The 22,886-nt window shown below is 39.5% G+C and overlaps 3 pseudogenes across 1 annotated transcript; all 3 read right to left on the reverse strand.

Moving 5' to 3' along the window:
- Window positions 1-3,362: 3,362 nt before the first annotated feature.
- LOC147474058 (elongation factor 2 pseudogene) lies at window positions 3,363-6,647 on the reverse strand (annotated as a pseudogene).
- Window positions 6,648-7,347: 700 nt separating this feature from the next.
- LOC147474059 (midasin-like) lies at window positions 7,348-8,528 on the reverse strand (annotated as a pseudogene).
- A 3-nt stretch (window positions 8,529-8,531) lies between these two features.
- LOC147474060 (midasin-like) lies at window positions 8,532-22,441 on the reverse strand (annotated as a pseudogene). Its single transcript, XR_015210167.1, has 24 exons — window positions 21,511-22,441; window positions 21,359-21,434; window positions 21,184-21,274; window positions 20,967-21,099; window positions 20,830-20,886; window positions 20,560-20,736; window positions 20,337-20,462; window positions 18,413-20,243; window positions 17,019-17,214; window positions 16,838-16,918; window positions 16,412-16,717; window positions 15,968-16,158; window positions 15,820-15,874; window positions 14,615-14,768; window positions 14,186-14,259; window positions 12,960-13,131; window positions 11,486-11,599; window positions 11,307-11,407; window positions 11,120-11,209; window positions 10,971-11,036; window positions 10,719-10,883; window positions 10,432-10,641; window positions 9,038-9,931; window positions 8,532-8,942 (listed from the first exon to the last, which is right to left on the reverse strand). The product of XR_015210167.1 is annotated as a midasin-like (transcript).
- Window positions 22,442-22,886: the final 445 nt, after the last annotated feature.

The following is a 22,886-nucleotide window of genomic DNA, read 5'->3' on the forward strand; positions in this document are numbered from 1 at the left end:
TGTATTGAAATGGATTTTCTGTCTAATTTTCATAATGGTATAATTGATTCAAAACTTTGATTATATGAATTCTCTAGAATTTTTTGAATGGACAAAGGTTAAACTGTACTAACCAATTTCTCATATATATAACAACTAGCTTTCCAACCCGTCCTACAAACGGGTGTCGTTATATTAAATTATTCTAAAAAATATTAGCAACTATTCATAGCTATGAGATATAAAAATTATATTAATCACTTGTTTAAATTTTTTGCACCACTCTCTATCAAACGAAAGGACCAAATCTACAAGAGGTTGTGTCTGAAAAGGTTTATATTCTTTTCTTTTCCCGTTCTAATCAAAGACCGCGACCAACCAAATCACCCTCCGTTACCACAGGAGTGGAACCTCCGCACTGCAATGACCATGATGCATCATCCTCTGTTACCAATGGCGTGAAGCCTCCATCCTGCAATGGTCATGATGCATCATCCTCTGTTACCAATGGAGTGAAGCCTCCACACTGCAATGGCCATGATGCGTCATCCTCTGTTGCCAATGGCGCGAAGCCTCAGTATTACAACGGCCATGCTGCGTCATACTCTGTTCCCAATGAAGTGAAGCCTCTACATTCCAATGGGTGTAATGCACCACAAAGCATGAGGAGAGCTGTTCCACCAAAGCCGGTAGTCATGGGATCATATGAACCTGATAATTCCAAGAAGCTCATTCCTACCATATCTAAAAATGATAAAGTTCCTTCAAGTCCGAGAATAAAGTTCAATATCTTGAAGTCTTCTGATTCCAAAGAGCTTCGTCCAAATGGAAATGGCGATAATAACGGGTATGCGGGATATCACATTGACACCAAAGAAGGGAAAGAGATGAAGAAAATTACAAAAGAGATGCCATCAGTAACCAATGTTGCTCATGTGAACGAGTCTCTCAATGCTTTGGATCCTGAACCAATGCCACACGCAAACGGTAAAATTGCAGGTAGTAGTGTCAGACCAATGAAAACTGAGGGGTCTGAAGGTGGTGCGTTTGCTCTTATTGTAGCACAAGACAGAAGACCTGATTGTGGTGTGATATTACGAAACGCATGCGAGAAAAACTTATCTTTCGTATCTGGATCTAAGAGAAAATTATTGGATGATGAATGTAGCAAGTCTGTGTCACCAGATGTTCATCAGGCTGCGGTTGAGAAAATTGATGGATATGCTCAAGAAAACGGAGTTAAGAAGCAAGAAAGATAGTTTGCTCATTGTCTTTCTATGGATATCCACTTTCCCAGGCTTAGTAATTGTTCCAAATGCACATTAAGGCAATCTAATCTGCTTGTGAGCCAAATAGACGTGGCAAGTAATTTAATTTTGGCTTTTATAAAATAATAAAACATGGGTTTATACTTTATATAGCCTTTTATATGGTGCTCCTAATTTGTAATGGAAGTGGATGGACTCGGTGTTCAGTTAGGAAACTGCCTCTATAAATACAGTTAATACACTAGCTTCTATACCTTCTTGAGACTTTCGAATCACGCATGCATATTTTCCTTAAAACTACTTTTTAAGGAAAATAAGCCGTTGAGGTGCCTTTTTCTTTTGTTTTTGGTTTACTTCATGTATTTTTCTCTGTACTGTTTGCATAATATAATGTCAAACTGCGAAAGAAACTGATAGACTCTCATCTTACAGATCGAACACATGCAAACTACCTTTGTCCTTCCAAAAGAGTGAAATAGATGGAATTTCCTTTCAATTCTACATTGGTTGCAGACAAAAGACAGTGCCAAATCCTGATAAAAAGAACACCCTATCGCCTATGGATTCCACTTTCAACCAAAGTTCCCTCGAACGATCCATCATCAAAATCTCAGCATGGTTACCAAAATTCAAGCCTAAGATGTACATACGCACGAGATAAATTTGCCCACACAATTCCACCAAGTAACCATAAAAAGCAAATACTTCGTTATTAAGCTCAGGCTTCTCAAAATTAAAAGTAAGTACTTCGTTTTTCAGCTCAGGCTTCTCAAAGTTTAGCAACCTTACATACATATTGCCACGAGTTTTCCTATCAATAATTGCAACATTACATTGCAAGGTAAGTGCATATATGTGTTCATCTGTATAACCAATGACTTTATTAATGCATTCATATTTGTTTTTGTATTCGTATTTAGTCCATTCTTCATCTCCTAACATGTCAGAGGGTGACCTAGATGTCAGATTGGAAGGAGATTTCTTCAAAAACACTGCCGGGGGTATTTTCTCAGGGTGTAGTATAACTACAACCCCCCAAAATTCTAAATCTAAACAGAGCAAGGAGAGGTAAAAACAACATCAATGCAACAACCTATCTTATGTATATTATCACCGATGCAAAACAGTAATTCATCATATACTGTCAACCCTTCCTCCATTTAGGAGAAGAAAAACACAGCAAACAGAACAGGAAAAATATTCACTAAATACAGAAATTACGGACAAGCAAATCTATAGGGGCTTAAAAGAGTCCACTGATGAGATAGGGTTTACTTCAGCGACTCTACGCCTATCTCATTTACCAAATCACTCTATACTTTTTATCTTGTTTGTCCAGAGACTAAAACAAGATATCACATGACAGCCAAAACTACGATGGGAAGATTAAAACAGCCAAAACTACGATGGGAAGATTAAAACAGCCATAAGTTAGATGTGATTTCTTGTTTTAATTCTACATAAGTTATGTGGAGCGCGGAGGTGACCTTGATGGGAAGATTGGGTAAACTTCTTGGCAGGGGTTTTGTCTTGAGAGGGTGCAATATTCTAAGTCTAAACCGTAGCTAAAGCACAACTTCAATGTAACAACCTATCTCCTATATATTGTCACCGATACACAACAAGTCAGCAATTCATCATATTGTCAACCCTTCCAGTACTCCATTTAAAGCAGTAAGGAGAAGAAAGACACAGCAACTAGAACAGATAAAATATTCACTAAACACAAATAACGAGACAAGCAAATCAATAGCGGCAAAAAGAGTCCACTGACAAGATAGGGCTTACTTTAGTGACTCTACACCCATCTTATTTATCAAATCATAGTCTATACTTGTAACATGCTTGTCCAAAGATAAAAACACAGACGAGCACTAAATAATTAACAAAAAAAAATCCTAGAAAAAGAGATCATTCCAGATCAAACAGCATCACAAATTAAATCGCTGGAAAACAACCTCATTGGTACAGTTACAGTAGCAACTGATCAATGAGTTCAATAACCTCACATATAAACTACATTACCACGAGATTCCTAAAATAAGAGCTAAGAGCAATATGAAGTAAAACCAAAATCAACAGAAACAAAGAACAGGAAAAAACAGTTATGAAGTAAACCATAAAATAACCTAATCCAAATAACAGGAGTAAATCTTAAAACATGAAAGTCAGAAACATAAGTGTGTAGAGCAGTCAACAGAGTGTCAAAATCATAATAAGAAGATATCAACATGACAGCCAAAACTACGATGGGAAAACCCCAACTTGATAACTAACACCTTATAGCTCGTCCTCAAATTCGGAGAGAGGTGTCATTTGCTCCTTCAAGCCCTTCCTCCTACTTAATCTCAGACACAAGGGTTGCTGCTTGTGACCCAGCCTCCAAAGGATCTGAGGGCATCATGTTCCAGTGATCGAACCCACACTGTGCAAAGGCTTTTCCCGATGTTTCAGCTCTGAGTTGACCGGAGAACCCAAATGACTCGACGACTGGCAAGTACGCTTTGATGTTATATATTTACGCATTCATGCATCAGACTCTCCTCAAAGACATGCCCACGTTTCTTATCCAAAACACCATAAATGCCACCAAGTGCCTGCTTGGGGCCTGGATGTCGACCAAGTAAACAGGCTCCAACAGCCTTGGCTTGGCAGTAATCTGTGAAGCATAGATGACTCTCCTTGCAGTTGGAATTATTTGACCACCTCCTCTATGTACTGCATCCGCATGGAGCATAACATCACACAACTCAAAGCAAATACCCCTCATGCTCTCCTCAGCTAATGCACCTTCCTTGGAAGCCCACTGGAAACCAGCCACAACCGAATCCTTAATTTCATTCAAGTAATGAACTCCCTTACACATGTCAACAACCATATTAGGACCGGTGGTCTCAGGACCAAAACACCAGATCTTCTTTGCAAGATCCTTGTCCCAGCCAAACTCTTCAGACAAGATATTAGAGCGAACATCCCTTGGACCAATACGTCCATCATCAATAGCCTCAGCAAGACCATGCTCCAACGGGCGGGCTTCCATATACAAACGGTTGTGCTTATTTGGGGATTTGCTCATCACAGTGCGGACAGACTTCTCAAGCACAGTCTCACGGAAGGAAACTACAGGGTCAGATTTAATGATTTCGGCCCCACCCATGAAATCGTCAACCAAGTCTTTCAAACAAATCTCAACATGAAGCTCTCCTGCACCAGCTATAACGTGCTCCCCGGACTCTTCAATTGTACACATAACCATTGGGTCTGACTTGGCTAGACGTTTAAGACCTTCAACAAGCTTCGGCAGGTCTGAGGCAACCTTGCATTGCACAGCAGCACGGACAACAGGTGAAACTGAAAACTTCATAGCACAGATTGGATGCGCCTCAACTTCTTTCTCATTTGTCAATGTAGCACTTTTAGTAATGAACTGATCCAATCCAACCAGTGCTACTGTATTACCGCAAGGCACATCCTCAACTGATTCCTGCTTCTTCCCCATCCAAATAACAGTTCTCTGAACACTCTTTGTGTACAAGTCCTTCTTCTGGCCAGGGACGTAGTTAGGACCCATAATCCTCACTTTCGAACCAGTTGAGATCTTTCCAGCAAACACACGACCAAACGCAAAGAACCTGCCCTTGTCAGATGCAGGGATCATCTTCGAGACGTAGAGCATAAGAGGTCCTTCAGGATCACAGTTCCTGATTGCTTCAGCGTACTTGTCATCAAGAGGACCCTTGTACAAATTCTCAACACGGTACCTCTGGGCCATTGAAGGCGAGGGGAGGTGATGTATCATCACTTCCAACAAAGCAGTGCTGGCAGGGAGCCAGGTCTGCATAACACGCTTCATCAAAGCCTTGCCAAGCAGCTCCTTCTCGTCTGACTTCATGGTTACACCAAGCTTCTTCAACATGGGCCACAGCTTGTCCTTCTGGTCATTCATACAGGTATTAATAATCTGCTTGATCGGGTTGGTAGCAGAACTGAACGAACCCTCTCTTGCAGGTAGGAGAACCAGTGTTCTTGGTAGTCCACTTCTTGGTAGCTGGGTCAAAAAGTTCTCGCCCCAGAGCCTTTCCAGCATCTTTGATTCGTCAACACCAAACTTAGACGCCAGAATTTTTTGCGAAGTTGGTGAGGGTAAATGCCCAACCATACAGACCAGCAGAGAAGGTAACAGTACCTTTTTCTGGATAAACCATGACATCACCGAGGAGAGGATCTTCATAAGTGGTCATAATAACATTGACATTCTCTATGACCCTCTGGAATTTCTGATATGCCTCCTCTCCATCAAGCTGAAGCTCGAGAAAGCAACGATCCACCTTGTTTACTACCAATACAGGCCTAATCCGTTCTCCAAGAGCTTGTCGGAGGACGGTTTCGGTTTGCATTCTCACCCCCTCTATACAATCCACTACAACAAGAGCACCATCAGTGATACGGAGGGCAGCAGTTACCTCAGATGAAAAGTCGACATGGCCAGGGGAATCAATAAGGTTAATGAGAAACTCATTTCCAACTCTTGGACCCTTGAAAGCGCTGAGAGATTCATCAGACATCTCATAGTAGAGAGAAATACCAGTAGATTTTATTGTAATACCACGCTCTGCTTCATCTGCGCGGGTATCTGTCATTCTAACATCACCAGCAGTTTCCTGAGCAATGATACCAGCCGCTGCAACCAGAGAATCGGTAAGAGTTGATTTTCCATGATCGACATGAGCTATCACAGAGACATTACGTATATTATCCTTCACGTCCATGATTCGACGAAGCTCGAACTTCATTTCTAGAGAAAAGGAAACCCTAACCCTAACTATTTCTAGAGAGAGAGCGGCCGACTTTTTTTTTTTTTTGCTGTGAGAAACCCTAACTATGGTTTTTATAGGGGATAAATCGTTCTGGGTTCGGGTCGGGCAGAACCCGACCCGTTCAGATCATGATCCTGGACCCGACCCGTTGGACCTGTACCTGGACCTGAACTGAGTATGGGGCCTAGCCCAGCTGACTTTCCGATCTTGTCCTCAAGCCAAATATCCTTCTCCTTCTCCTCCATGACATGAGATGATGTTTGAACGTCCTCAAAACTGCCTGCCAAGCCTCCGTGATCTCTATAAAGCAATTGAAAGCCACATAAACTTTTGAAAGACAGCGAAAATCCAATTGTGAAAGAGAAAAGGTAAGCCACAGAGAATTCAGGAGGAAAAGATTTTTGTTGGGAAGGAAGAGAGAGAAAAAGGTAAACCATATTTAGAGAATTCATTAGGAAGAAAGAGAGGTTTTTCATTTTCATTGTTGGGAAGGAAGAGAATTGAGGAGGATGAAAGATAGGTTCTTTGTGAAGGAAGGAAGAGAGAGAGAAAAGTAGGTTTGTTTCTCATAACCAAGTACTTCTGTGTTCAGAACACCTTTTTCTATTTAAGATGTTGTTAGATTTTCTGAAAAGTCAGTTCACTCTCAGGCGTTAGATTAACTTTAACATAAAGCAACGGTTGAGATCTTTCTTATCCTTCAAAACTCAATACCTATGTTTTGTTTTAGACCATAGCTGTATAGGTCTAATAATGGTCCTGTATTGGGCACCACTGGAATTCGATCCGGCAGCCTCCAGCCCAAGCCCAACAGCAATAGCCCAATACACCCCATCAACGCATACCAGCTACCATTTTTTCAAACTGTTTTAGCCAATATCATCTCTCTCGCGATACTGAACCTAAAAAAAAAAAATGAGTTTTTTGTCGTATACATACTTCGAATATTGAGTTGTGAATCAACAATGTGAATTGAAATTGGCGACTTCACCAAATTCGAGTTGTGTTTTTTAAAGTAAACTTCGAATAAATTCGACTTTCACTACTAATTGACTTGTTTGAGATCGTGTTTTTTAAAGTAAACTTCGAATAAAATTCAATTGATTGACCTTCACTTCGAGTAAACTTCACCCACTGACTTGTTTGAAATTGTGTTTGGAATAATTTATCGTTTTTAGTCCAAACTAACCCACCCATATCCTTTCAGAGAGTCCCCAAACAACCATGTTGACTACCGAAATTCTAGCAACCATATTCTAAATTTAAAACCCAAGAGCTTTGTTTCAAACAACACGCACAGACCATTCGAGTGTACACTCAAACAACACAGGAGATTCATTATGGCGAGACCAGTTGAATTGGTTGTTGGGCCTGGGATTTAATGACAGACTTTTAATATGGCAAACTTGTATTTTTTTTTTTTTTTCGGGTTGCTCAATCCAAACTAATGAGTGATGCTCAATTACATTAGAGTAAATCTGAATCAGAAGATCGAAAGAAGGGGAGTCCACAAGCTTATCAAGAACCTCCTTCTCCAACTCTCGCAGAGACTCCAAAACAGGAGAAAAAGTATTTTCTTCCCTGCGGTTGTGATCATCTTCAGCATTCCACTGTTGAAGGCTATGACGTAACAACTCCGCACATACAACAGAATTGTAGAGACGCTTCTTTAATCTTTGTAAACTTTCATCAGATGCTTTAATATCTTCAATGAAAGTACAGAAATGGGTCCGAGATCAATGTCTACTGCACAATGAGTAATAAGTTCTCTCCAACAATCAAAAATCCAATTCCAAATACGACGACTTAATTCCTGTTTGAGTATACTCAGATAAGACTCAAAAAAACGACAGTATGGATGCAATTGGGAACTGTACAAGCTAAACCAGTGAAGATATAGTTTCATATCACCCTCGTTAGCTTGTTCAATTGTTCAGTTAGCTGCAAACAAAAGCATCTTATTAACCAGTGCCAGATCAAAGTTTGGAAGATTGGTCGATCCAGAATTCAGCTGATATGGAGTGGTAGGAAATAGAACAGGAAGTACCATCTTTAAAGGAATCAGTGATGGATGTAGTTTATTAAATGAGGAAGTCGATCCAGAATTCAATGAGGAAGTTGACATATGCCCGGCACCATTCATAGGTGACCTTTGCATCGTGAGGTCTCCGTTATGGGAACCACTTAACTCATAAGATGCAGACTGAGCCACCAGGAACTCCAAGTACATGCAGTTCTGTCTCACAGAAGCTTCTTTAGAGTGCAAAACGAAATTTCTTAATTTCAGGGGTGTAGGCCACCCTCCTGGAAGAGACAAAGAAAACCTCAAACACGCATCCAACTTGGACAAGTTCGAAGCTGACAAATATGAATTTTTTGCATGTTCCACAGCAGACCTCCCTCCAAACTCGCCCAAAGAAGATAGATAGGTATGCTCCCAACTTAGTTGGAGGCGTACTTCCATTCATTAGAAGCTACTGGAATAACTGACCCAGCGCGAAAGCTCCAGAAGTGTAATTTGCACACCAAGGTGCACACCAGTGTCTCGTGCAAACGTATGTGCTTCAGTCATCACATCAACCAATACACTCAAGGAGATACCTGAGAGAACTAGGAACCTCTTAACATCATTTATCCTTGTTCCCTTCTGTTTATGTCCATCTTCACCCTCGTGTAACCAATCTGGCTGCATCATGAATACTTCAACTCCTCTATTGCGCATTGCTCTAGACACTTCACCATACTTTATATTAACTGTGAGGAAAATCCGAAATTTGCATTTCGGGCGTAGAACCATTGGTCTCCCTTCAACAAGCCCACGTTCATTAACAGTGATTGATCCACTTGGCTCCACTAGAGAATTTATTCTATCAAGAACCTAATAAATGAACAACGGGAAAAATAAAGAAAAAGGCGGTCAGTAAAAGGAAAAACCAAAAAAACAAATAAAACAAAATGGGCTTATCAGCTTACTGTGGGGTTGCACAGATTAGAATTTTCCAGAACAATCCATTCACCACATTTGATAGCTTTTATTAACATCCCGGTGACCCATTCAAACTTTGTTGGGGCTGCCTCTTTCTTCGTATAGTCTAGCAAGTCTTTGAGGCTTTTCAGAACTTTATTTAGGTCCTTGGCTGACCAAGAAACAGGAAAGTGATACTTCTCCAGACCAAGTTTTAGTTGTTCAACGATAAGAATCAATGGGGCAAGAGAACTGCCTGATCCACTTTTCCAACTATCGGCATATGCTGAAGCAGATGCCGCTGTCAGGTTGCCATACATGCTGGATAACAATTTGAACCATTTGGAGACTAGATCTTTTTCGTTCAAGTACTATATCCTCCAATTCCAAACTAAGACTGCAATACTCATCAATGTATCTCTCAACTTGAGTTATGGCGAGCGGGAAACTACTTAAAAGCATTGTATTGCTCAGAGCATCCAAGCAACTCAGAAATGTCCGTTGCAGATGAAAGATTTAGTTCGTTGAGCACATTACCAGTCAAATCAGCAAGTAATCTAACCACTGTAGACTTCCCAGATGCTGATGGACCTACCAATATGCACAACCACTGATGCTGCACACAGTGCGCAACAGATTCCAAGCTATGACGAATTCCTGGCAATATACTAAGTTGGCTCTTTAAAGTTTCAGATGGTTGGAAACGATTTCTTTCAATAACCGTGTTCCCCACAATCAAGTAACGTGGATTAACCTGCAGTCTTGGGTAAAGGGTTTATGAATGGCTTCACCCCAAAAACCTCTGCATATAGTTTTACAACTTCTTGGCGGTCAGCTGCTGTACGCATCCTTTGAATGTAGACAGTGTTGAGAAAGACATCCTCCTTCAATAACCGGTGCACCTATAGTACAGAATTATTGCTTATAACAAGACATGATTAACAAACAAAAAAAGGACTCCGATCTACAGAAGATAGGGGTGTGCACGGGTCAGTTCGGGTCAGGTTTGGGTCTAAACCGACAACCAAACCGACCTTATCAGTTTATATTTTTTTAGAACCGAACCAAACCAGCTGTATTATATTAACTGAACCGAACCAAATTAATTTCCAACCGAACCGATATCCAAACCAAACCGACTAGGTTATAGCTTAACCGATGTTAACCGACCCAAACAGACCGGTTTTTACATATTTTTAAATTAAATCAATTAAATATATATATCAGGTCGGGTTTGAGACTAAACCGATGACCGAACTGACCCTATCGGTTTTCAAATATACTTAACCGAACCAAACCAACTCATAAACATAACCGACCCAAAACCAACCAGTTCGGTTTGGTCGGTTTTGTCGGTTCAGCCGGTTTTATGCACACCCCTAACAGAAGATAAGGAAATTACACCTATGATCTGGAAAGATCAAATAATGTCATGCAAATTGAACTCCCAAAGGGAACCCCCCTCCCGTCCATAATTGTGAGAAATCATGTTATCCGAATACAATCTCTTATTGAAGAGTATCAACTTCGAAAGCAATGGTTTTGGGATTGACGGATGAAGTGAATTACATATGTAAAAGTAGTCATCATCCACCAACTCATCAACATAAACCTTGAAAAAAGGAAGAGGATCAACTTCCTAGCACTTATCAACAAACTAAAGAAATTTTTATCAAGCAAAGCCCAAACCTTAGTGAAACGATTGAGGAAGGACTTCAGAACCCCTTTCCTGCCCCCACCCTGACAAGAAGGATTTTGGCAGGCAAACACTCGGAAAGATGTCGGGCACTTGTACGTCTGACCAAGCTCTGGAATGAAGACCTCAGCACGATGGTCAAGAATAGCAGTCAAACCCTGTTACCAATAGCATTATCAGCATTATGGCAGAAAGGTGTATTCCTAAAGAAGGAAAAGGCAACACAGAAATAAGACTAATCATGCCTCTAAGACAGATTGTGGGGCAAGATTAAGTTCATCCAGCAGTACCCAATCACCATTCTTCAGAGCCTGCAAAAAGAGACAGAATATTTGATATAACTGTGTCAAATTTAATAGAAATGTAAATCAACTGCAACAGTAAGGCATTTAACCTGAAGAAGGATTCCATCAGACCAGGCAAACCTCATTCCCTCCGCATCCTCAACAGGTAAGTCAGACCCCAATAAATCCATGATGTCCGTCTAACAACATATTATATTCAAATTTGTGAGTCAGAGGTATATTGCATGGTAAATACCGGTGTGAGACATAAAAGAGCAATATGGAAAAAATGGACACCTGCTCAGAAAGGTTGATTCGCACAACCCTGTGCCCAGAATATTTGCCTATTGCAACGCCTAAGCTTGTTTTCCCAACACCCGGGCTACCTTCCAAGAGGACTGAAAAACATACAGACCATTTAAAATATGGTAAACAAGAAACTAATATTTAAAGAGATATTTCTGCGGAAACAATACTGTCGTAGGTACAAACCAAGCTTCCTAAGTTGCATTGCTCGCAGTACCCACATTGCATTTCTACAGGTGGTTGGTGCCAAGAATTCAAATCCTCAGGCTTGCAATCATCATCGCCTTATAAAGATACAACCAAGAAAAGAAAATTTGATTATGAGCAAGACAGGGACTAATAAGGCGTCCACTCGTCCTCCTACTGCAACCACTTGGACATAGAGAGTGCCATTCTATGTTAAGAAAACAAACAGCGTTAACAAATAAGGCGCATAGACTAAGGCACTCTCCATGTAGCGCCATACTAGCCTTTTTCTTATGGTGCGCTCCTTGGTGTGTGGGCACTTTTTAAGAAAAAATTTACTGTTGCGATGGGCTTTGTTTTCTTTAGAGATTGTGGAGAGACTAGAAAATGATGATGAGACATATTTGGAAGAAGAAGCCCACTTGGAGACAATTAGGGAATGACAACAATCATGCATACAGCAATGGCGACAAGCAAATGGGGGGAGATTTAATATGCTTGCTTGGTTCAGACTTCATTATTCTTTTTCTTATTGGTTGTAGACCTTTTTAGCCTTTTTGAGAATTGTTCAAGACAATGTTAACTTATCCTGGAAGTTTTTTTGTATCGGTAAAATGTGATGTATGTACATATAATCATAAAGTCAAACTTCGTAGAATGAGATATCCCACTCAGATACAACAAAGGGAAAGACAAATACAAGAGCGATACTAGAAAAAGCTACAACTGTGAGAGAAAACTAAAACAAAAGGACGTGATCATGCATAGCCGAGCAAGGAACCTCATCAGAACATAAAGTCCCCGAACAATGTATCTGTCCACTCCTCCCAAATCTTTGACCATAGAAAGACAATATGATGTTTTTTAGAACTAAAGATATAGGAATATGAACCTGTCTCATGGCCTACTGGTCAAACATTGGCAGGTTGGGCCCAGGTTCTCGATAACAATTTTCACCTTCACCAGGGAAAGGCGGTTTGGGTATTGAATAAATAAAGCTAATGTATCAAATAAAACAAAGCAAAATAACTATGTTACATCAACACCCCATATTTTAAAAATAAACAGTGTCGGATACGTATCCATGTGCCCTTGTCAGACACGACACGGACATATTGTATGTGACATACCTCAGCTTTTTTTTAATTTGCCGTGTCAGACCTTTCGTATCTGTGCCGGATATGGACACACGTGTCCGTGTCAATGTAACTTAGCAAAAAAACAGAAATAAACGAAAAACAAATATTAAAACTTTCTTGCATAACAGTGATGTTGCTTATGAAATGGCCATTCCTACTAACTTGTGACTTTTTATTGTTGCTCGAATTGTTGATTTGATGATCCCAGGCTATATTTAAGATTTTCAAAGTTTGGTGCAACAATTACATTGAGTGTTTCACTGCAAACTACACGACATAAAATTTAATATGAAATAAATGACAATAAATATATCTTTACCTTTACTTATTTTGAATGGAGCAATACCAAAATACTTGTGGGATTGCACCACATTATCCAACATACTTTCTTTGCTTCTTCCAATTGCATCCCAGCCAAATTTGCAATTGAGATAATTGTGAATCCTCTGAATGAATATCGCTCTGCTGTTACAACAGTAAATCTTACTAAGCTGTACAACAGATGGTCACACTAATGGATATACCTAAATGAACATTCAACTACCGTACAAGGAAATCCTACAAGAACAAGCCTTTTGAGAACAATCAAATATTAAATAAGATCTATCCAATAGAAGTGCTATTATACTGCTATCGTAAACTAAGTAAACCAACAAAATAAGACGTATATCCAGAATTTTTCCTGTTCAATGACGCTTCAAAATGCAATTACTCCTAAAGCACCAAATCATGCCAGCCCAAGTGGAGCTATAACGTTAAACCAAATAACAAACTAAGTACAAAAAGAAGTGGAGCACTAATGTTAATCAAAAGATCAAATGGTGTTCCCTCAAAATGGTACCTCCAGATCTCACCAAATGCAATACAATCTCGAACGAAGCATACTCAAAAATGAAATTACCTATCAAAGAAAACATTATCGAATGCCATGGAACTATGATTTCCTTCACCAAACCCATAACCTCCAGGGAATATAAAAGATCACAAGAAAAAAAAAAGGGGATAAAGACCACACAGAAACAACAGAACAGAGAATCCTCCACCAGCTGATATGAAATAGAAATGGAACAAAATTTAGAGGAAGTAAATTATTCCCTTCCTAAGATCATTAATCGTTAGAATATTCCAAGGCCTCACACTAAGGGAAGATAGAGACCGGGGATGGAGAGTGGGAGATAATTGTTACAGCTGTAGACATTAGTGGGGGCATGTGGAGATAAGCTAAGATCCCAATATTGTGTGTCTAAATGATCCCGTCACCATGGACATCATTGCCCACTAACTATATCAGTATTACATCCAACTTAACATAGCATTTGAAATTTTGAAAAATGGACAGATGTACAATCGCCATCTCCAACATCAGATCCTACATTGACAAGGCTAAAAACGCAAGAAAGCGGCAATTATCCAATATTATCAAGGTGGCTTCTGTGATGAGGTCACACAAACTATCCGCCAAACATCTTGTTTTGTTGTTCATTGCCATTCTTAAACAATTGAATTGGTATAAAACTTGCATAATAAAAGGGACAAAGGAGGGACCTTTAGAGATTGGAGAAGAAATGATAAACACTACTCTCTCAGCTTTCCTGCATCATGCTTAGAAATACCAGTACCTGTACGAGTCTTAAGTGAGTATAACATGCCAGATTTCAGTAAGAGAAATACAAAAGGAAATGATGTGAAGCCCAAACTTCAAATACAAAGTGCCATTATACTATTGAAGCTTATTTTCCTTCATTTGAATGTTGTTTTTATCTTTCTAAAAGTAGTCCCGATTCTTTTACATCGGTTCTGAGCAACTTGACAAATTAGGAACTGATATAAAAACTTCAAAGTTAGCCTCTACTTCCTTGTAGTGCTACTCCATAAGAAACAATTTTTTGCAACAAAATGTCTACATAAAGTGCACTGAAATACACAATACGGATACAGCACAAGGATGATATATTCATTCCAAACAGAGTATACCTAAACTTAGGCCATCGAGCAAAACGAGAAATGCGCCGTGCAAGAATGCATAATTAGGTGACTCAAAACTTGTCACTGTCGTGTTCATAAAATCAACCCAAGAAAGGAGATCTCTCACTGTTAACGTTCTGCTCGTGTGTAACTGGCTAAACCACTGCAACCAAGTAATGGAAAAGTGTTATCAATAGCAGCAAATTTATAAACAGAAGTTTTCTTTTTCTTTTTCTTGATCGGTAAAATATTAAATGTGTTGTGCATATATAATCATAAAGTCAAAACTTTGTAGGATGAGATATCCTACTCAAATACAGCAAAGGGAAATAAAAATACAACAGCGATACTAGAAAAAGCTACAACTCAGAAAAACAATAATAAAAAAAAAAGGTTGTGATCATGCATGGCCGAGCAAGGAACCTCATCTGAACATGAAGTCTCCGAATGACGCATCCGTACACTCCCCCCAAAAGTTAGACCACAGAAAAAAAAAATCATTTTATTGCTACAATCACCTAGTGGCACATCTATCAGAGTGCTCATGTTCCTCTCCAACCACAAATCCCGAATGATAGCAGAAGGTAAGATGCTCCACATTCTACATCCCTTAGGGGGAATGGACCCTAAGAACCCAAGAACACAATAGCTCTTTCACTGATCAAGTAACAACCCAATACAACCAGATTGGCTCACAATATAACTCCAGATTTCCCAAGAAAAAGGACAATGAATAAGAGTCAAATAAATAAAAAGAGACACTATACAATAAAAACTATCACAGAACAAACATTATTTCTGTTGAGATCAACACATCTGCTTTAACTTTGAATTCCAATGACACAAACTGGAGGAACAAACAGCTCGAAAGTGGCAACAACACTTTCAGGCTAATCTTAGACATTAGAGGACAAGATGGTAAATTCAATATATGGGGGATTTGAACTCTAGAGTACTTAGAATGGACTTACAAAAAGACCTCAGCCCTGACATTGAACACTTGTGATGTAGCAAACCAAATGCAAAACAGCTACTAACTTAAAAGTATTGATCTCGAACCTTACATACTGAACTATGTGAATGTGATGATCATCAAGAATAGTCTTATTCGTGATCATTGCAAAAGAACAAGTAAAAAACGGAAGCCCCGGTAGTTCTAAAATTCATATCAACAGGAAAAACAAAAAAAAATCCAAGAGGAGTCAAGTACATACTTCCCAGAACTTCAACATAGGATCCACAGTGTATGAGAGTGATTTTCCAACAAAACTAGATCAACAAAAGGGAGAAAAAGAAAATGAGATCCGTTTAGGAACTGGAAGAGCAAAATAGAGAAAGAGAAACTTTGATTATTCACTATACCTCAGAGCAATACTTCGAAGCTCATTCATCTCACTAACAGGAGGAACCCATGCCTCAGTAAACCTGTTCCGAAGAGCTGGAGATAGCTCTTTCTTCCCGAAATCACCTCCAGGATTCATTTTTGCAAGTAAGAAGAAATTTGGATGGGCAGTTATGTTCTCCAGCATAGATCCCCCTTTCTCCGCCAAAGACTGCAAAAATAAGGACGAGAGAGGAAATGGATTAATATCTTGGCACATTATATCTTGTCACATTATATAAGAGCCTAATTGTGAAATGCTTTATGCCCCTCGTCGCAAGGAGAGCCTCAAGCACCTTGAGGCCGCCCGTAATCCATTTACTCCAGTGAGATGTTTAATACACATATATGAAGCTAAAACTAATTTATCTGAATTGTGAAGCAATAATTGTCATACACATATATGAAGGAAGAAATCAACACACCAATTTTTGTTCCGGTTCCAAGACATTGTTCAGTCTTTCAAGTATACTGTCATCAGCTAAGGAAATTTCATCCACTAGAAATAGATCACCATTCTTCATTGATTGAACAAGGGGTCCGTCATGCCACGTGAATATAGTCTGCCACTTCTGGTGTAGCTCAACTAAGTTCAACTTCATTTGCTCAAATGTAACAAGATCTCCTTCGGCTACATCGGTGTGTAAGGCTCGTCCAATCCGGTAAGTATTTGTAATATCATTCAGCTGCCTAAATGTTAGAGATGCTTCCCCAATATAAGAAGATAATGTCTGTGGGAACAGAGATGCACATTTCAACAAGAACAATCATTGAAAGAGCAACAAAAGTATATGGAACATATAGTACGCTCAATGAGAAATACATACAATAATTTCTGGAAACCTTAGAACAACATTTGATAGCATCAGTTGCTCAACTATATGTTTGAACTCCAAAGTCAACACTGATCTATCCCGAACAGGGTAGAAACCCTGAAATGAAAATAATAGAAGAACATCTCAAGTAAAGAAGCCACACAATATGCACTGGTGAGAAACCACTATAGTTGATAGGAAATATGCTTTAACCAACCCCTAGAAAATCCGACGTATCAGTGAATTGATGGCAATTCAAAATGTTTAAATTTCTCTTCAAATCAGTACTCAGTAACTGACAAACAGTTGTTTTGCCTCCACCTGTCTCACCAACAAGAAGGACAGGCTCACGCAACTTGTTGCAACGCTCAACCAGAAAATATAACCTCTGCATACTTCTAGTCCATATAACACTGCAATAAATGTATAAATAACAAATAAGTCATCAAGAGCAAAATATACTAAAAAAGCAAATCCACCAAAACAAATAAATAAGTACAAAAGTTTTTGGTGTAAACCATACGTTCCATGATCCTTTGATAACACAGAGGTCGAGTCATTCACCTGTTCCAAGAACCATTCTCCAATTAGTAATGATTATTCCATACGGATTCTGCTTGACTCCACGTAACTAGAAAACCAATGTGCAATTATCATATAGAAAGAAGTGAATCATAGCAAACAGGGGTGGATCCGGAGGGGCGGGCCCCCCCAAACTTTCACGAAAAAATAATAGTAGTATTGTGTCTCAGTTTTTGTCTGAGCCTACTCGTATCACAACAGGTCACACTCATCACTTTTTAGAGACATGCTTGGTTTATGTGCAAAACTAGTGTTGGTGTCAAAACTTTTTACATAATACTAGACCTAGTCACCTAGACCCTATGGAACTACACTTTCCCTACCTACACGTGCCCATCAAAAAGACATAATCCTTGTGCTTTTGCAATATATCTAGACTCTACACTCTAGACAAACACCACATCCCAATCCATTTGACTCTACACGAATATCATTATTTGTTTGTCTATTCTACATGAATATCATTATTTGATTCTACAAAAGAGTAATTAGTAATTAAAATAACGCGACTATATATTTGTGTTAGGGACGCTTTGGAAGCACTTTAGATATTATAATTTTTTTACGTAAGGCGCTTTGACGCTTACGCTCTAACACCAACTTTCGCTCGCGCTTTGCGCTTTGGTTGCTAGCTATTTACCCACCCAAAAAAAGTTGTAGTGACTAGCACACCCCACTGATAATCTTGGATCTGCCCCTGATAGCAAATCCAATTATGAATCTTGTTGAGATGCTTAGTTAGTCCCACATGGGGCATTGAAAGCCTTACATAATATGAGGGGGCGTGTTGAGATGTTTAATTTAGTCCTACATGGGACATTGAAAGTCTCGCATAACAATACATAAGATCTTGGGTCTCTCCACTCATTATCAATTGGTTTTGAGTTGGATGCTCTTAACAACACGTAAGCCATAGTATAACAAAACCAATTAGAAATAGATAGATCATATCATCATGAGGTTCTAAAAACAGCATTTATGCGGTAGAATTTTAGGCTTTTAGCAGTCATCAAGTGAAGGCGTCTATACTTGATGAGACAGATCACTATATAGCCTAAGAAAATGAACACTGGACAGCTAACTAACCAGCCAGAATTGAGTAACAAACAGACCTGCTTGTACAGATCAGCCTCGACAAGTGGATTCAAGTGTTTCTCCAAAATATCTCGAACAACTGCCTTTTCGTTATCATCTCTTCACCTTTCAGCTAAGAGAAAATAACCATCTTTTGCCAGATCTTCTTTTGATATTCCAAGTTCCCGGAAATGATTAGCCCATCGAAATAAGTCCCGCGGAGTAATAAAACCATGTTTTCCAGCAAAAGCTTTTCTGCTCTGCCTATGCATCAACCATTTTTTTTGCATATTTCGCCAGAATTTTACATCTATTTTCCAAAATTGTTCATAACTCATCTTCCGGAATTTCATCGACATGGATCTCCACAAAACGATTGCGGAAAGCTCAGGAGTCAGGAAAGAATTTTCCGTCCCGCATAGAATGTAGGTGGATTTTGGGTGGCAAAAAGCATAAAATCTGGATGAGCCTTGATTGTCTCCTGCAGCTCAGGTACAAAGAGCTCTCTGTTGTCGTCCAACAAGCGATTTAGTGCTTCCAAAACATCTGATGGTGCGAGGTTAAGCTCGTCCAAGACTATCCAGCATCCGCTCCGAACAGCCTTAACCAGTACACCTTCCTGAAAGACAAGCTTCCCAGTAGCATCAGTAACATATGAACCCAAATATTCCTGCTGATCAGTGTGCTCATGATTATTAATGCGCACAAATTCATGGCCAGTTAGCGTAGCCAGATAACGAACAAGGCTTGTCTTCCCACTAGACGTGTGCCCCTGTAAGAAAACAGGATACCTTTTAATCAATATAGAGCGTGCAAGATCCTTAAATGCTCTTTTACACTGTCTGTCAAAATATAATCATCCAGGGAAGAATCAGATTCCGTCCTTTTTGCAACCATCAGAAAACTATCAAAGGGAACATTGGCGGGTATAGTTCCTTCTAACAAATATGAGCATATCATTTTGTTCATAAGCTTCGAATGAGGTTCGTCCAATAAGGTCAGAAAAAACATACAAAATCCATCACAGAGGGCTTTCTGAAATTCAAATTTTCTCTTTGCCTTCTTTAAATATTCCAGAGCACGATATAGAAATCTCAAACTAAATTGAGGCTTCTGATTAGCTCCATCTTGCAGCCTCTCCTCAGATTCTCTCTTTGCAACTTTATAAAAATGCAGGATTTTCTTAACTAGCTCACCATTACGGCAGCTATCATCCAGAAACTGATTAATAAACAAAGTCAAGTCTTCATCATTTAGAATTTCATCAACAAAATATTCCGTAAATCTGCTCCTCACGGAGTACAGCAAGTCTCTCTTTCCAGCATCAGTTGTCGGGATTCATATAACCAAACAAGCGGAAAGCCGGATGACGTTCTATATAATCAACATCTCCTCGTTCAGTTAAACAAAGAGAGCCATTCCCTCCCACCAGAACACCCATAAGTCTTTGTAATGTTTCTGGTGGGGCCAAATTTACTTCATCAAGTAATATCCAATGACCATTTCTAAGGGCAGTTATGAAAGCTCCTTCAACAAATGAAAATGCCATGCAAGATGAGGCATTAATCTGTCGGTGGGCTAGATTGAGTTTATCAGTAAAGCGTTCCCAAGCCTGAAAAACTTCTTCACTCAAAGGTCTCTTCCGCTTGCCAGCTCCGGCTATTCGCCTTTCACGCTGAGTAAGATCAAGAACCTTCTGAAGAGCCTTCTGTAGTGTCTCTAATATCTTTTTCCAGTTCTTGTCATTCCTATGTTTTCTCAAGTATTCGAGAATGCCAGGATTAACCTGAATAGAAAGAGGAGGCAAGTACAAGAAGTTACTAATAAAAAATAATAGTAAAATAAGATGAGATTTCAAAAACTTCCAAATGGAGAATACCGTCTTAGAAAACGTCCTCGGAAACAGCTCCATGAACTCATTATAAAGAGGAATGCATATAAATCGGGGATCAGTGGACTTAAGACCCCCTGATAAATCTTCAACATCACTTTGCTGGCTTAAGTTCTGCAAGGCAAATAATATAAGCAATTGATGTTCGACACGTCATGTAATGAAGAAGGCATCTCAAAGCTACTGTGAAGTGAGTCGAGAGAGATTATACCAAGACAGTAAGTGGTTGACCAAGCCTGCTCGCCAAATTCTGTACAAGGGTAGTCTTCCCAGTACCAGTTTCACCAACCAAAAGAACAGGCTCATTGTGCTTAACAGAACATGCAATCTTCTCAAGAACATGTAATGAACTAGGAATATCTACAAAAGGTCTTGTTTGGTTATGTACCTGAGGGAAACATATAAAGATATTCAAACGGAATAAGAATAAGAATAATCCGAGGAATCATGTTCAAATTCAAAGCTTAAATATCACACATACCACATTTCTACTCCAATTCAGGGTAATTCGACCAATCTGAAATCCAGATGGCAACTCCTACAGATTTAAAGAGGTAAAACCTAAAGTAATGAAGCGGAAAGATAAGCAATAAACTCAAAAACAGATAATCAATAGACCTGAACTGAAGGCTTATGATGGGGATGTAAAGTTTCTATTTCTAAGGCCGATACTCCCCAGATTTTCGCAATTTCTTTCATTATGCAACCGATTTACACAAGAAGCTGAGGAAGCTGCAAAAATATCTACAGCCTGGACAACAAAAACCTACTCATTAGGGACAAAATAGCAAATATAAGTAGTTCTTTGTCGCAAAATGAGCCGCAAGTATCCCACCTCAACATAAATGATTTTACGTTCGTGGGCTGACAAACTATGCCCCAGAAATCCTAAGCTTTGTATGCGTTTGCACCACTTCAGCAGATCTCTGCCATTGACATTCAAATTGATGATGTATAACAAATTTTGAAGGAGAGTTAAAAGAAACAAATGTGGGAAAGGCTTCTCCTACCGCAATGAAAATCTGGTAAACAGCTGAGACGCACCAAGCTGGTGTGAATGAGAAGACCTAATCCCTTCGTAGGCTTCTGTCATTGATACAAGTCATTATCATTAAGCATAAAAATGTTCAAGCAGTTAGCACAATGAAATCTACACACATACCTATAAGGTTCTTAGCAACAGCTTCCAACTCTGGGTACAACTTATTAATTATAAGTAAGAAATATTCACTTGTACATGGACTAATCAACACTCTCCTCCACAAGACCCCAAGCGTGCTCTTACCTACTTGCCAAAACATCATACAGTCAGACATAGAGCTCTATGTGGTGGTACCGCGTCAACTTTTCAGCACAGGTGGATGTAACATTTAAGTTGCAATTAGATATAAATGAGCATAGCAACAAATAACTAATGAAACTGAGAATAACAAAGATATTGAGCCAAAGAAAAAGAAGCTAATAAAACCACTTAGAGGAATATTTGCATTTCCAGTTATCCCAACAGCAAGTTTGATTTGTGAGCTTTCACTAGCCAACTAATTGAGGAGTTTCAAAGTCCAATCTTAAGATGGGATTCCTTGCTTGGCCAAGCATGATCATAGTTTTTTGTTGGGGGTGTTACTTCTTCTAAGAGCCAACCAAGAAGAAAAAAGAAGCAAGAAGGCCTTCAAAAATGGATTTGTTGCAAGCCCGAAGAAAAATAAGTCCTCATCATCCCAATGCATAACGAGAGTGGATAAAATTACAGAGTACGATGTAAGACAAATACAAATCAAAATTATACGCATATAAGAAACTTCCTTCTCATTTGTCAATGTAGCATTCTTAGTAATGAACTGATCCAATCCAACCAGTGTTACTGTATTACCGCAAGGCCATCCAAATAAGAGTTCTCTGGACACTCTTTGTGTACAAGTCCTTCTGGTCAGGGACATAGTTAGGACCCATAATCCTCACTTTCGAACCAGTTCAGACCTTTCCAGCAAACACACGCCCCTTCCTTGTCAGATGCAGGATCATCTTCGAGACATAGAGTATAAGAGGTCCTTCAGGATCACAGTTCCTGATTGATTCAGCATACTTGTCATCAAGAGGACCTCTGCCCTTTAAAGGCGAGGGGAGGTGATGTATCATCATTTCCAACAATTCCAACAAAGCAGTGCTGGCAGGGAGCCAGGTCTGCATAACACGCTTCATCAATCAAAGCCTTGCCAAGCAACTCCTTCTCGTCTGACTTCATGGTTACACCAAGCTTCTTCAACATAGGCCACAGCTTGTCCTTCTGGTCATTCATACAGGTATTAATAATCTGCTTGATCGGTTCGTAGCAGAACTGAACGAACCCCTCTCTTGCAGGTAGGAGAACCAGTGTTCTTCGCAGTCCACTTCTTGGTAGCTGGGTCAAAAAAGTTCTCGCCCCAGAGCCTTTCCATCACCTTTGATTCGTCAACACCAAACTTGGACGCATACATCTTTGCAAAGTTGGTGAGGGTAAACGCCCAACCATGCAGACCAGCAGAGAACGCAACAGTTCCT

Source organism: Coptis chinensis, unplaced genomic scaffold (assembly GCF_015680905.1).
Source record: "Coptis chinensis isolate HL-2020 unplaced genomic scaffold, ASM1568090v1 utg136_pilon_pilon, whole genome shotgun sequence".
NCBI classification, from domain to species: Eukaryota; Viridiplantae; Streptophyta; class Magnoliopsida; order Ranunculales; family Ranunculaceae; genus Coptis; species Coptis chinensis.